The sequence below is a fragment of the Bos javanicus genome, chromosome 22 (assembly GCF_032452875.1).
Source record: "Bos javanicus breed banteng chromosome 22, ARS-OSU_banteng_1.0, whole genome shotgun sequence".
Lineage (NCBI taxonomy): Eukaryota > Metazoa > Chordata > Mammalia > Artiodactyla > Bovidae > Bos > Bos javanicus.
In genome coordinates, this window is record NC_083889.1 from 15,316,364 (window position 1) to 15,332,818 (window position 16,455).

Below are 16,455 nucleotides of genomic sequence, written 5' to 3' on the forward strand. Positions count from 1 at the left end.
GTGGAGCTTTGTGATCCCCAAAGGCCACATTGCCCACAGTGGGTGAGGAGCTGGGGCTCAACAAGGTCTCCCCCTTGTCTTCCACACCCCCAGCTGGCTATGCTGAGCAGAGAGCAGGACCAGACCCTAAGACCCTAAAGAAAAACCTAAGAGAGAACAAACTGCCACAGCCCGCCTGCCTGAGGTGAAGAGTTAAACCGCATGTGAGGTCAGTGAGCGACGCACCAACCTTTCTGGCACAATCGGGGCAGGTCTCCACGGCTGCTGCCTGAGAGATGGGGTTGGAGGCCATCTGGCCTTGAGACGGCTCCCCCGGGTCCCCCAGTTGCTTTCCACTGCTCACAGGTCTGCATCCGTTCACAGTGTGCGGTCATGGAACTCATAATGAAACTGCCCACGTCCTCCTCGCCTTCCAGCAAAATGGGGGGCTTTAGCAGAACTAACTCTAGAAGCATAGAAGTTCTGAAGGAACCTTGATGATGATTTGGTACTCTGGTCCCTGGACCTTGGTAAACGCAGACTCTTGGTCCCTCCCTGAGATGTTAAGATGCCATCATGCTGGTTTGTAGAGGGAGCCGGGACTCTCTTGAACTTTTACCAGGCCCTCCAAGTCCCTCCATGGACAAACTGAGGCCTGGCAGTCTGATTTGTGGTCTGCCTTCTTTTACCAGAAAGCAAACTGGGTCACTGGGCAGGTCCAGACCACAGTCTGTGCTGAGGGTGCTGGGGTGGACCCCAGGCTGCCTCCCGCAGCTCAGCTCTTTCGTGAGGGCGCTTCAGCTGCACTGCTGAAGAGGGTGGAGTGGGAAGGAGCAACCTCATTCCCTTAAAAAAACAAAGTAGCTGGCTTCTTTGGGGACAAACCTTTAAAAATGTAAGCAGGATAATAATGCTGACTTCTTTCCCATTAAGAAGCATCAGAATGAAGAGCAAACGAAATTTTCCTTAACTCATGAGTCATTAAAACACTCATGTTCCAAATTATTCTTTAAAAAGCACAGACTGATTTTTGGTATCATTATTAACAATGATTATATAGGCAGACCTTTTACTGTGCTTCCCAGTATTTTTTTTTTTATAAACTAAAGGTTTGTGGGCAGTCCTGTGTTGAATGAACAATTCTATTGGTGGCATTTTGAACAGCATTATTTTTAAGGTTATGTACAATGTTTGTTAAAACATAATGCAATTACACACTTAATAGACTATACTAAAGTATAAACATAATTTTTATATACAGGAGAAAAAGAAAAATTCACATCTTGCTTTACTGTAGTGGTCTGGAACCAAACCCACAGAATCTCAGAGGTCTGCCTCTTAACAGGAACCAACTCGCTAAGTGTGTTGGCCAAATGTGCAGCTTAACCTGAGACAAGGTAAGCGACAGGATCCCTCTTCCCTGCAGAGAAGTAGAGAAGTGCTGTCTGAGACCTGCACTGCTCCGCACGTCCACAGACATGGCCTTCCCCTCCCAGACTCGTGGCCTCGCTGAGCCCGCAGTCACTCTTGGGACCCTTCTCTTCACCTGACTCAGGAGGTCAGCTGACGACACCCTACCCAGTTTCCAGTTTGCTGGCAGCTGCTGTTACCCCTTCCCCCAGAAGGACCCTGCGCGTTCTTCTCCCCCGTATGCTGCAGGCTGTCTCAGGGCAGAGCGCCACCCTTAACTTCCCCTCCATTCTGATTTAATGGAAGGCTCCCCTGGGTGATTTTCTCGTGCAGCTGGGGTGGAGAAACACTACCCAGAAGGAAGCCACTGTGGCAGTTAAGGTGGGCGGGGGGGTGACGCGGGCAGAAGGGGACCAGGGCCTCTGTTGCCCACAGCTCTGCCCGTGCTTGCCGTCCAGCCCAGCAACCATGCGCCTGTCTTCTCTGCCCGCGTCACTAGCTTGAGATCATGTAGTTAAGAGTCAGGGCAGACTAAGCAAGGGTCTGCCATTCCTTGAAAAGAGGAAAGTAGAGAGCAGGCCTTCTGACTTGCACCGCGTTTTCACAAAGGTGAGCTTTGTCTGAGAGACCTAGAGGGAAGTCCCTCCAGTGAGCAGCAGCTCCCCGCGCCCCCCGCCAGCTCTCTCCCAGTCTTTCCCACTCAGCCCCAAACTCGGAGGTCATCACAGATGGCTCCCTGCCCCTCCCCGTCAGGTCCTGTGGCCTCCGCCTGCCAAGCACACCGCCTCCTCCCACCTTAGGACTGTTGCCCCTCCTGCCCTGAAACTACCTCCTAGAATCCCCCACCCATCTCCAAAGGCAGCCTGAGCCGTGTTTAGAACAGGGGACCAGAAACATGTCACTTGAGGGCTTCCCGAAGACTCAAGGCTAAGGCTCAAGTCCCCCTTCTCTCTCTCACCCTGCAGCCTTGGCTGTGCTCCCCAAGCACCAGCTCCTTTGCCGTCTGCCTCATCTGCCCTGCTGCTGAGCTTTGCCCCTCAGCCTGGCTCCTCCCGGAGCCAGTCCAGAGGACGCGTCTCCATCACGTCTCTCTCCTGGACTCTACTCGGGCTGTCAGGCTCTCTGCGGAATGTCCAGCTCTCCTCTCCTGACCCCACCCCGGGGCCTCCAGCAGCTGCACCCCCAGTTGGTGCTCTGGAACTACCTGTGGGGGGCCCCCAGCACATTTCCAGCAGCAGCCCGAGAGAGGACAGCTAAGCCGCTGCGAGAACAGCACAGGTGAGTGAGACACACCCACCTTCCTGAAGTTAGCATCATTTTCTGAACCCAGCCACATGTCTGGGACCAGTGAGCACACGCTGTAATACGAGCTGCACGTCAAGTGCCAGGGCTTCTGAGTCTAGATGGTGACCTGGCCTGGTAACAGTGCAGACCTGGGTCCAGCCCCTCAGGCCTGGCTCTGGTGAAGGGAAGGGGGTCTGCAGGTAAAGCTGGGGGAGGAGGAGGATGGAAAGACGCCCGATATCAGCTGGGTCCCTGCTGGAAACCAAGAAGGTCCAAACCCAGCTCCCCCACCCCGTGAGGTGTGGTGGCCACAAGTTCAGTAACTGCATGAGCCGACCCTGGGGAACATAAGTGTCAGTTTGACTTAAAAAAGAAAACTAATGTCTACTTATATCTTTTGGAAGGAGGCGACTGAAGTGGTGAAGTAGAAGAACGCAGAGTCCACTCCACCCACAAATACATCAAAACTATACTTAAAACTGGAACAATTTTCACAGAATACCAGCCGAGAGCAGCTGGGTATCTCAAATACCCAGCGCTGAAAGAAAGACCCCCACGTAATCTGCTAAGACTAGAGGAAAAAACCGGGGCAGGGAGAATCCAGGTGGGGCCTGTGCCCCAAGGGAGGGAGCTGCGACAGAGGACAGGTTTCCGCACCTGGGGAACCTCCTGTGCCAGGACAGAGGGGAGGCTGCAGGGGCCTGGACTTTGCCCACGAGGACAGTGCACTGGCCACCAGCAGAGAGAGGAGCCGAAACTGACAGCAGCCACATTCTCACGCTTCCCAGCCCGAGACATGCGCCTGCTGTTAACATATGTGCCTGGTACTGAAACTCGGGCTTTGGCGGAAGGAGGAGACTTGGTTTGGTGGTGTGGTCCAGGGCAGACCCTGGAAGCCTCGTTCTCAGGGTGCTCACAGTGTGGCAGAGCTCTCACGGGCTGCAGGGTCTCACACCGTGTGAGTATGCACATGCCCAAGGCAGGTGGAGCTGATGCAAGACCTCTTGCAGTGGAGACAGGTCAGTTTTGTGGCTGTGCATCCTGGGTGGCGGGCAGCGTCTCAGAGTTGCCTGTCCCAGCAGGAGTGCTCCAGTCCCACCTCCCTCTCACTGCAGCTTAGATCCGGGTCTGGGGGCTTCTACTCCCAACAACTAGGCAGCAACCCCTACCCCAAACAGGGCCGTGACTGGCACCGAGCAAAGAGGTGGCTGTGATCATCACAGCACCAAGCACACCCCACCCTCAAGGGGACAGTGGCCAGCACAGCCTGAGCCAAAGACATGGCTGGTGTCCACAACAAATACAGTCCTTGAACCAGAAATACTAGAGTGACATAGTTCTACAGAGGGGTGTTCCCACATAAAAGTCTTTCAGGACCATAGTACATCACAGTTTCTCCTAAGTTTATAGAGAAAAAGAAATACATATAAAATGAAAAAGTAGAGGAACTACTCCTAAGAGGATGCCCTGAAAGAGCAAACAGACCCTTCCAGTCTAGCAGGCCCCAAGTTCTAGAGGGAGGCATAAAAACGCTGAAGTAATTAAGAAGGCTATCAGTAGAAATGCAGATCCCTGTAACAAGGAACTGGAAACCATAAGGAAGAGCCAGTCAAAATCAGACAACTCAATTACCAAGGTTAAAAACCAGCAAACTAAGCAATTCAGAAGAACCAATAAGTGACCTGTAACAGACATCACCCAATCAGAACAGCAGACAGAAAGAAGAAAAAAATGAAAGAAACATATTAGGTATATAAGATAATACTAAACCATGCCAGCCTATGCATTACAGGAATTTCAGGAGGGGGAGAAAGGGAAAAGTGGGTCAAAAATGTATATGAAGAAATTACGGCTCAAAAGTTCCCAAACCTGAAGAAGGAAAATGGTATCCAGGTGAAAGAAATAATGTCCCAAACAGGATGAATCCACACCAAGACGTGTCATAATTAAAATGCCAAAAGTTAAACAGGATTCTAAAGGCAGCAAGAGAAAAAGTCAGTTACAAGGGAACCCCCCTAAGGCTACCAGCTGATTTCTCTGCAGAAGCGCTCAATGTGTCTTACCGCTCTCTGGCCTACAAAGTCCTAAAGGGGAAAAATCTGCAACCAAGGACAATATTCAGAAAGATTATCGTTTAGAATAGGAGGAGATGGGAAGAATTTCTCAGATAAGCAAAAACTGAAAGAATACAGCAATATTAAGCCTATCCTAAAGGAAATACTGAAAGGCATTCTCTAAACAGAAAAAAGGAAGAACCTATAGGAAAGGGAAAGTCACATTAGGAAAGGCAGAGACATAAAAGGATTGAAGATCGATTAAATAAGCCAGCACATAATCATTTTCACACAAAAAAAATCAACCATAAGATGTAATTTTGTGATTTTTTGTGATTCATCAGAATCACAAAATGTGGAGGAGAGGAGTAGGAAAATGTACATCTTTTAGAATGTATAGCAAAGAGTGCACGACTATCAGTCTAAACCAAGCAGATATAATAATTAAAATAATAATAATAAACTTGAAATAATTAATAAATTTGAAAACCACGGTAACCACAAATCAAAAACATACAGTAGACTCACAAGTATCATTAAAAACTCAAGAAAATTATCAAGCCACAAAAGGAAGAAAAGAACAAAGAAGAAATTTAAAATGTCAGTAAATACAGACCCATCAATAAATACTCTTACATGTCAGTGGGCTAAATGCTTTGATCAAAAGACACAGAGTGACGGACTGAATAATAAAACAAGAACCCATCACATGCTGCCTGCAGGAGACCCACTTTAGAACGAAAGACACAGAGATTAAAAGTGAGGGTGTCTTCTTCGGAGAAATGTCTATTTTGGCCCATTTTTTTCATTGGGTTGTTTGGTTTTTTTGATACTGAGTTGCATGAGCTGTTTGTATATTTTGGATATTAATCCTTGTTGGTTGCTTCATTTGCAAATATTTCTCCAAAGAAGACATACAGATGGCCAATAAACACATGAAAAGATGCTCAGCATTACTAATTGTTAGAGAAATGCAAATCAAAACTACAGTGAAGTATCACCTCACACCAGTCAGAATGGCCATCATAAAAAAAAAAATCTACAAACAAGAAATGCTGGAGAGGATATGGAGAAAAGGAAACCCTCCTTCACCGTTTGTACCAATTTACATTCCTACTACCACTATGTAGAACGGTATGGAAGTTCCTCAAACTAAAAATAGAACTACCATATGACCCAGAAGTCCTGCCCCCCGGGCATATACCTGGAAAAACCATAATTCAAAAAGATACACCCCAATGTTCATTACAGCACATCTTAAAATAGCCAGGACATGGAAGCAACCTAAATGTCCATCTATAGGGGTGGATAAAGATGTGGTACATATACACAACAGAATAGGACTCAGCCTTAAAAGGAACAAAACAGTGCCATTTGCAGAGATGTAGATACACCTAGAGACTGTCACACAGAATGAAGTAAGTCAGAAATAGATTCCATATTATACAACTTTTTTCTATGTGGAATCCAGAAAAACTGTACAGATGAACCTATCTGCAAAGCAGAAACAGACAGATGCAGAGAACAAACTTACAGATTCTAAGGGGATGGAGTGGCATGAACTGTGAGACTGGCGTTGACTTAAACACACTACTGTGTATAAAGGAGATAACTAATGAGAACCTGCTGCATACCACAGGAAACTATATTCAATAATGTCCTGTGATGAACCATAGTGGAAAAGAACACGAAAAAGAATATATATACACACACAACAATCACTCTGCTGTACACCAGGAACATTGTAAATTAACTATACTTCAATAACATACAAAACAAAACATGGTTACCGAAGGGTAAGGCGGGTGAGATGGATAAATTCAGAGTATGGGATTAATAGATACACATCACTATATATAAAAAAGATGACAAGAATTACTGTATGGGACAGGGAACTACATTCAATATCTTGCAATAACCTATAATGGAAAAGAATCTGTAGCTGTACACTTGAAACTAACACAATATTCTAAATCAACTGTAGTGTAATAAAATTTTTAAAAAGTCATATTTTGAGCCTGTGTTCTCTGCATATTTGAATTTCAGAGCAAAATTCCCAGGACCTGAAGCCATTTCAAATGAAAACCTCACAGATAACATCCAGTTGAGAAAGAGGGGCCCACAGAGGCCCGAGGCCTGGTTCTCAGCCGCCCTGGGTGTGTGCTGCACTGACGCTGCTGGAGCCAGGAACCCGAGCCGCACGTGTTATAAGCCACAGCCGATCAGAGCTGTTCATCATCCTAGACCTGCCAGGGCTACGGGCCTCAGGGTTCCACAGGCGGCGGCAAGGCACGGGTTGCTAAGATGGCAAAGCGCAACCAGGGAGAGTCTGCCTCACCTCCCTGGGTTTGGGAAACGTTAGGAAAAATGAAAAGCGCTCATCAGAGCTGCTCTCTGCCGGTGTCCTTTCCCACTCCACCAATATTTTCTTCAAGTCAAGTGATCCTTACCGCTTACCCAAAATCCGTATGAAATCACGAAGTGAGAAGTCTTAACAGACACCTCCGTGGGCGCCCTGGGCCTCCACGTAGGGCAAACACACTCTGTACAGACTGTCTCCCGCAGGCAGTGAGCTCAGGCAGAGTCCAAGTCCTCGTGCATCACACATGCTCCTCTGTGCCAGCTTCACGGGCGTCTTGGCTACTGACCTCCCCGCTCCTCCCCATTTCCTCCATTTCTCACTGTGCTTCTGTGTCAAAACCTCTTTTTTCCTCCTGCTTTGCTGACATAACTTTTAATGTCTGTTACATTCTGTCACCTACTTGTAACTTAATTAACAGTGACCAACACTGGCCACTTGATGCGAACAGCCGACTTAGTGGAAAAGACCCTGAAACTGGGAAAAGATTGAGGGCAAAAGGAAGAGCGCAGCAGAGGATGAGATGGTTGGATGGCATCACTGACTCAATGGACGTGAGTCTGAGCGAACTCCGGGAGACAGTGAAGGGCAGGGAGGCCTGGTGTGCTGCAGTCCATGGGGTGGCAGAGTCAGACTGAGTGACTGAACAACAAACAACACTTAGGTTACACAGCAGGTGCTGATGTTTTATCCAAGTTAAGTGATCCTTAACACATCCAAAAATCCACACGAAATTACTAAGTGAGAAATCTTAACAGACACCTCCGTGGGCACCTGGGCCCCAGCGTAGGGTGAACACTCTGTATAGACTGTTTTCCACGGGCAGTGGGGCTCAGGCTTACTTACATTACATACAACGTGCATATACTATGTGTTCCTCGTAACTGCCCTCTGAGAGGCACACCGTTATCAACATTTTAAACATGAGACACAGCAAAGTTAAAATCCTGCCCGAGCTTGCACAGTTCAGAGGGGGTCTGTGCCCAGTCCTGGCTCCAGAGCCCGTGCTGCTAGCCTGAGCTGCCCGGCTCCTGCTTGATAGCATGCCAGCTCTGGGCTGCTTTTGGACCACCTATAACATCACCCCACTATCCACTGGGTTCGCCCAAGCTGTGAGATTCGGATTCCAACGATTCACAACTCCATCCTGTGAAAGTTTGCCTGTATTTTGGAAATGCTAGGTGAGGCTGAAGTTTTGTCCTGTCCCATCTGGCTCAGATTTTTTCTGCTTTGGCTAAATCTCTCTAAACCAAGGGAGTCCAGTTCTAGAACACACCTTGGTTACCCTACCCTGACCTTTAAGCACAAATTGAATCAAGATTTTAAAAGTTGCTTAAAATTCTGGGAAGTTTGAGAGTTAATAAAAAGCACAGAAATCCATTTGAGTATGTTTCAAAGAAAGGCTTCTAAGGTGAGGCGAAGTCCCTCAGTCGTGTCCGACTCTTTGCGACCCCATGGACTGTAGCCTACCAGGCTCCTCCCTCCATGGGATTCTCTAGGCAAGAGTACTGGAGTGGGTTGCCATTTCCTTCTCAAGGGGATCTTCCCAATCCAGGGATCGAACCCGGGTCTCCTGCATTCCAGGCAGATGCTTTAACCTCTGAGTCTCCAGGGTCAGAGGTTAAAGGCTTCTAAAGGGCACAAGAACAAGAAAGTGTGGAAAATGTGGGGAAGTTAGTTGGCAAAGCACAAGCACTTGAGTTGCTAAAACTTGGAAAAGAAAACTAGTGATGGGCAAACTGCTTGAGGGAGCACCTCCAACGGAGGGAGCATCCCCAACGGAGGGAAACATAAAGAACGGGCAAACCTAAAACCGGCAACAAAGTGCCACTTACTCAGCACCTGCTGTGGGGAGTCAAACTGTTCAGGAATCATCCGGGCACAGGAAAGGTTAAGATAAACCATGTCTCCTTTGCTGGATAATGAGAAAAGCGATAACAGATGCTTAAAAGGCCGCCGAGTCGAATGGATGTAATGTGGACATGCCCAGACATGAGAGTGGAGAATAAGAGCTCTGGGCTCTGGCGGGACTCGGGGACATGCACCAAGGGGACAGCAGAGCGGTGGCGCGAGGCCAGCTTAGGTGGACCATGCCTTAGCCCTGGCCACTCGGGCCCAGGGCAGTGGGCCCCACCATGTGGGGTAAGGTCAGAACGCAGATGGCGTCTATAAGAGAGGAAGGTATCAAAACAAAAAGAACCGGTGTCCGTAAGATCAAAAACAAGCCATGACTAATCGTGAGGAAATAATATACATAAAAACCATGATGAATACTTCTGGAACATCACATCATGTAATGTGCATCGTGGCCGTATCAGAGGCAAGAGTGACGTCACAGGGATGGCCCAAAATGCCAGGACACAGAAGACAAAGGCGACGCCAATTCTGCGGAAGAAGGGAAAAGAGCATTTGTGTTTTGGCAAGTAATGATGTAAAACTAGTACAGTGACTCTCAAATCAGAGGACTAATGAGCAAGACTCTTGTAAAAAATGGAGTTCCTTTTTTAAAGGCAGCACTCACTGTAGTAACTAGATCCCTGGGTATGATGTTATCCTGCGAACTGAAGTGCAGGAGGAAATCATTCAGGCCCTGCTACAACACGATCCTGGGCTGTTTATAAGAAAAGAGAGGTCACCAGTCTGAACTGTTACCACCAGCCCACAACACCAACACTTCCACAATGCTGCCAGGACACTAACCCAGTTGTCCGGGCCATCCAGGTGACCCAGGGCATCTGGTCTGCAGGAGGCACTTCCTGGTCAAGACGTGCACAGGAAGTAGCTGCCTCTTGATCTGGATACAGGCCTGGGAGGAAGGGTGTGCCCTTCCTGTCTGGAAGCCTGGGGGCAGACGATGGACAGGGGGCTCTCCTCCTGCAGCACGAGTTTGTTGAGGTCAGGAACCCCCTGTGGAGTTCACAGGTCACTCAGGTTCCTGGGGACACGAAACCCAAGGAGTCTGGAACCAGCCAAGGCAGTGGCATGATCTCTCAGTCCTCATCTTTAATGGGCAGTAACACCCCCAGGCTCAGAGTTCAGGCTGGGGGGCAAGGCATGGATGGGGGAGGACACAGGGGTAACAGCACCCGCCCACAAGGGGCCGCTCCAAAGAAGCCTCCCTGTCCACCGGCTCCTTCCGTGAGTCCCGAGTCTCATGAGATGCGACTCGGGGATGGGTCTTCACTGTGGCATGAAGGGAAGACCCAGAGTTGAGAAAACAAAAGGCTGAAGTAAACAGTCCACTAAATGACATGTAGGAGACCTGCCACTGCTCACACCAAGGCTTCAACCAAGAATTTTAAAAAATTTAAGCATTTTTCCTAAATATCAAGGGGGAATAGCGCTCCATCTAAGGAAACACGACTGGTCGCCACCAGGAGAGAGTGAGTGGCTGCCTCTGCGCCCGCGGCAGCCGCGCCCCTTTCTGGCCCCATCCCCACTGCAGACGCTCCTCCCCCGTCACAGGCATGACTTCAGGCCACAAGGCGTCAGAGCACCAGTCACCCATGGCAGCGTCCCTGGCACTGCTGGGTTTTCTCCCATCTACATGGGTGTGGCCCTTTGATCAACACAACATATATATCCTCCATTCCTGTCATCGTAATATCTAAAAGTCAACATGATGAGTAAACGAAGGCCGTGATCACCATGTTGACTCTGATTTTATTGGCTCCACCCCCAGGGTTAGGAATGGCCAGCTGGGTGCCTGTGACGCGTGGCGCTGCCGGCACTGACGCCCCTTCTGAAGCGCCTGGGTCAAGGTGGGGCCAGAAATGGCGGATGCTTGATCTCTTTCCGCAAGAAAAACACCCCCTATTGAGCAGACACGTAAGCCTTCGTTCTCTTGACTTCCTTTTCCCCAAAACGGCTAATTCCCACCTCTAAGCCTCGTGAACAAGGACGAGGCCCCATGTTGCCTATACCTCTTCATTTCACTTGAATTCCCCATCACCTGCATCCCTTGGGGGGCAGGGGATGGCAGAAGGTACTAGAACTGACGGCACTGGCCCAGCCCGGCCCCCACTGCTCTGTCCCCTAGAGCTGCAGTGACACACTGCCGTGACATCGTCCTGAGAACCCACAGCACCCAACCGCAGGGGACACGTCTGTGGCTTCCCACTTCCTCTTTCGTACTGATGCCCAGAACTGACCTTTCTTAGAGGAACCAGCTTAACAGTGTGTGTACACGGCAGAAACACCTGCCTTGGGACACAGCGCAGCTTTGCTCATGAAGAAATGACTTCTGCACAGACCTGTACTCCAGGTGTTTGAGAGCAAAGAGAACCCAAGACCCCAGTGTGATCAGAGCATCCAGTCCATGTGGTCAGTGCTCTCTTTAGTGCGACCTTTGGAAAAAAAGAGATCACGGTCCTCTCTGAGGTTAATCTGTCAGCCAGCACAAGCCTGCTTATGCCTCGGACTTGGGTTCTGACAAAAGTTCTAACCAAAAATCTCGTGGTCTGGAGTAGATCAGAACTCAGTCTCCTCACTTTGTCATTTAGAAACATGAGTTGCTACATACATGTTGAATTAAACATGTCTTCACCTATTCAGTTCTTCCTCTACCATTGTCACTGTTTTCTTGTGTGAAGCCAAGAGCAGAGAGCATAAGAGAGAAGCTATTTGCTAACAGGGACTCCCCTGGTGGGAGTCATAAAATACAGATGATTTCTGCCTGTTACCCTGAACGACCTGCAAGTCATTTTGTTAAGACAGGATCAGTGTTTTAGGAGCACTTGGCCAGGTTTGGGTGGAGTGATATCTGTTGTCTCCAGCAAAGCCCACGGCTGATTCGCAGGTAAGTCATGCGGCTCTAGAAGAGGCAGTCAAACCAGTGTTTCCGTAAGCTGTTTGGACATTCAGAACAAACCAGCTTGCACCAAACAGTCATGCAGTTGTTCAGGTTGTGGGCATATATGTTTCTTACCCTTTGAACCAAGCATTCCAGGTAAGTACGTGGCAAGCCACGCAGATAAATGATCTTATTCATATAGGCTTAATTAGACGGGCATGAAATGACTGGAAGGGAAGAGGATAACATCCATAATGACTAATAAGCTTGGGGTCAAGGCCTCAGCATTCCTGTTTTCAGAAAGGAACTGGTATCAGTAGGAAGGCTTCCCCTGGTGGGCTAGAAAGTTAGTGACGCCCTGGGTACACACATGGCCACGTGTCCTGAGCTGGGAGGAAGTGATGGCGACCACAAGAGGAAAGCACGTGCTGAAAGGAAATGGAACAAAACCAACAGCAGGTGAGTCGGGGCCCAGAGGCCTCAACCCAAGGAGACGATAGCTCTTCTCAAACATGCTGCATACTCAAGCTCGCTCCACGGCGCCATAGCCCCGCCCTCCAGGGACTGCTCCTCACCCTCCGGGAAGCCGAGTCCCACTGACCCACCGACGCTCTCCAACCCGGCTTGGCATGCTCCGTGCTGGGAAGAACTTACAGCTCCCGGAAGAGGGTAGGAGACCCCTGGGCTTCCGACCAGGCTGACACATTGGACTGGCCCTTGAACCCGCCTCTTGGGTCTTCTCTCCGGGTCCTCTAGTCCCCTCCTTCTCCCCCGCCCTCAACACCAAGGACAGGGCAGCAGGCCGTGCTCGGCTCTCACCTCTCAGACTAGCACCTGGCTGCTGGTGGCCAGTCTCCAGGTCCCACCGCGTTACAGGAGCTTGTGAGTTCCTGCTGCTCTTCAAAGACACACAAGTGTTGCCCCTTCCACAAAGCCCCCTGGCTGCCAATGGAAGGTGCTGGCCCGCACCCTGTGCTCCTGCTTCGCCGTGCCTGGGCGCAGAGGCAGCCCCAGACGGCAGGCTCCCAGGCAGGGTCCCCTGCAAGGGGGGTGATCGAGATGTGTCCCGATCTGTGGCTGAGCCCGAGGGGCAGATGGAGCAGACGCACAATTCTGTGCTGAGACCAATGGCGCCTGCCCTTCATGGTGACCACAAACGCCTCCTAGGGCACATTTTTCTTCCCGAGGCTTCAGCATCAGAATCCCTGTGCCTTCAAAGGGCCATTTCTACAGCTCAGGGAGAGCTGAAGCTCTGGCGAGGGGATGAACAGCTTGTGGATGACCTCCTTTAGCACAGAAGCAGAAGCCCACTTACAACCACAGAGATTTGATAGCAGCTTTGGAGCAAAGTGTGGTGGGTTCTCAGGCAGTGAGACCCAAACCTTGATGGTCAGTCATCATCAGTCTGTACCTGATGATCTTTCATAAAATGAGTTCTCACTTGCAGTGTTCATCTAGAAGGTTTGGGAATTTCTTTTTACAAACTCTAAAATTTGCTGTTATTTCAAACTGACAGAAAAAATTGCAAGCAGACTAAAGAGATCTTAAATAAAATACCCTTACTCGGATTTACCACCTAGTTCCGCTTTGCACTCTATCATTTATATTACCTTTTTCTTAACCATTTGAGAGTAAGTTGTAGACAACACACTCCTTGCCCCTAGGCACATCCATACATATTTCCTAAAAACAAAGCCTTTTTCTTACGTAGTACAGGAGAATGTTCCCTGATGATTTTGAAGGGTGAGGTGATGGTTATTTCCTATTTTATCAAACTTCCCAGATGTTATCAAGTTGACAGAACTCAGAAAGTGTAAAAACAGCTGGGAGTCCCTAAAGCATCACCGTAGGATGATGAGACAGCAGCTGGCTCTTCTAAGGAAAAGCAGGCAGTGATGCCCGCATACTTCCCTCACGTTCATGGCAGATGCGATTTTGATGAGCTGGGGTACAACAGGACCATGTCAACAAGTGTTCCACTGAGCCGGATCGACGGTCGGCAGGCCCCTGTGACAGCCCCTGCCGGTGCAAACCCCTCCCTCGGAGTGTTGGCTGGAGCCAGGACTCGCTGTAGACCACCAAGCACAGCACGGTGAGGGGACGTCATTCCAGAGATGAGACTGCAGAGAGGCTGCGCTTCCGTCCTGGGGGCCCCCTCTCACTCACTGGCTCTGATGGGAGCCGGCGGCCGGGTATGCGCAGCCCCATGGAGGGGCCCACACATGAGGGATGATGTCCCGGCCCTGAGGCCGGGAGCCTGGGAGGGGACCCCCGCTCCAGTCAGCCGTGAGACACCTGCAGGCCTGGCCGACTCCTTGATTACAGCCTCGAGAGGCACCCTGGTGAGCCTGTGCAGACACACGGACACTGTGAGGGGGCCAGCGTCTGTTTTGGGGTCACTTGCTATCCAGCAATAGATGCAGGGGATGGTCATGATGGAATATCACCAAATCTCATCTGAAGTAAAAATATGCTTGACTTCATGAAGCTCCGGTCGGTGGTGTAATCAAAGGTCCAGGGGTCCTGGCCACAGAGGAGGGAGGCGGTCACTTCGCTCTCTCCTCTTCTGATTACTCAACCTCTCTCTCAAATGAATCCTTTTGAATAACTTTTAAGTTTATTTTTAAAATACAAAAATAGATAAAAACCTGCTGTATAACACAGGAAACTCTACTCAATACTCAGTAATGACCCATATGGGAAAAGAATCTAAAAAATAGAGTGGATATATGTATAACTGACTCACTTCTGTACACCTGAAACCAAGACAACACTGTTGAACGCTACACTCCAATAAAATTAAAAAAAAAACAAAAAAACATAGAGTAAAAGGGCCAGAAGAAGAGGTAGGATGATTTGCTTATTTTGGTAACAGTTATAGATGCATAAGTGTTAGTATTGGTTTGTTTTTTTCTCTGTATCTTGCTAAGTAATAAAAAAAAAAATGTTGGCCTGATTAATCATAAAAAAATACATGTGCATAGTTTAAAATACTCAGCATTAAAGAAAAAATACTGTGAAAAAATTTCACCCCATCTTGTGTCCCAGTCCCTCACCTTAGAGGCAATTTCTTATTAATTGCCAATTTCATGATCATTCTTTCAAAAGATCCCCACCCCAGAAAAAAAAAATATGTCAGCATATGTTACTTTTGAAATATGTATCTTCTTGTTTTTAATACAAAGTGCAGCATAAAATACCCTATTTTGCATTTTGCAAAATAAATCTTGGGATGGCCTGGTAACAGGAGTTGCAGAAAGTTCTTATTCTTTTGACTATCTGCAAGAACTCTAGTGTATGGACAGGACAATTCACTTAACCAGTCTCCCCAAACCAGGATATTTAGGTTACAGCTGTGTGGGTGTCCTTATGAACATATGCACATAGTGTCAGTCGTGTCCAACTCTGCGGCCTCGTGGACTGTAGACCTGCAGGCTCCTCTGTCCATGGGATTCTCCAGGCAAGAATACTGGAGTGGGTTGCCATGCCCTTCTGCAATATGCATATATCTGGGACATAAATCCCTAGAAGTCTTCTCAGGTTACTAAACACCCTAGTTTCTCTCATTAAACAAAGCTCTCCCCTTCACCTCATATCCAAATGCTGACATTGTAGTTAGTGTCCCCCTTTTCTGCCACACTTGGTCACGTGTCTATCCTGATTGTTTTCTCACCTCTCACTTCCCAACCACTCCAAGTAGCTCCCAGTTCCGTGAAGCCCCTGCAGCAGTCCCACTGAGGCCCCCCTTGCGTGCCATACCACTCAATCCCAGGGGCATGCCCTGATCTTCCTCTAGTGTTTTCACGGCCGCATTTGACATGGTGCAACTGCCTTCTTCCTAACACTTCTGCCCTTGACTCTGTGACATGACAGCTCACCTGGTCTCCTGGCCTCCCACCTCTCTATCTGGTGGTCTTCTGGCCTGCCTTCAAGAGCTGGCATTCTCAAAACTCAATTCTTGGCCCTCTCTTCATTCTAGATCAGCACCATCCAACAGAACTCTCACTGATAATAGCAATGTTTTATTAAGCACTCAATGTGGTCAGTGCAACTGCGGACCTGAGTTTTTTTATCTGATTTAATATGAACCAATTTAAATGTCAGTAGCCACTAGTTATGAAATTAAAAGCAGCCATGAAATTAAAAGATGTTTGCTCCTTGGAAGAAAAGCTATGACAAACCTAGACAGCATATTAAAAAGGAGAGACATTACTTTGCTGACAAAGATCCATCTAGTCAAAGCTATGGTTTTCCCAGTAGTCATATACGGATGTTGAGAACTGGACCATAAAGAAGGCTAAGCCCTGAGGAATTGATTTTGAACTGTGGTGTTGGAGAAGACTCTTGAGAGTCCCTTGGACTGCAAGGTGATCAAACCAGTCAATTCTAAAGGAAATCAACCCTGAATACTCATTGGAAGAACTGATGTTGAAGCTGAGGCTCCAATACTTTGGCCACCTGATGCAAAGAGCCGACTGGTTGGAAAAGACCCTGATGCTGGGAAAGATCGAGGGCAGGAGGAGAAGGGGATGACAGAGGATGAGATGGTTGGAGGGCATCACTGACTCAATGGACAT

General features: G+C 48.6%; 2 protein-coding genes across 25 annotated transcripts in view; one reads left to right on the forward strand and one right to left on the reverse strand.

Annotated features, from left to right (window-relative positions):
• Positions 1–6,735, forward strand: part of SNRK (SNF related kinase) — an 83,328-nt gene extending 76,593 nt beyond the window's left edge. For 13 of the 20 annotated variants that reach the window (XM_061396129.1, XM_061396134.1, XM_061396135.1 and 10 more), the window contains 4 exons: positions 94–208; positions 346–561; positions 1,241–2,667; positions 3,078–6,735. The gene's annotated coding sequence lies outside the window, so the exon portion shown is untranslated. The remainder of the gene's footprint in view (positions 1–93; positions 209–345; positions 562–1,240; positions 2,668–3,077) is intronic. The other 7 variants (XM_061396136.1, XM_061396130.1, XM_061396145.1 and 4 more) reach the window with 7 other exon arrangements.
• Positions 1–16,455, reverse strand: part of ANO10 (anoctamin 10) — a 214,115-nt gene that overhangs the window by 2,110 nt on the left and 195,550 nt on the right. The gene's annotated exons all lie outside the window — the stretch shown is intronic.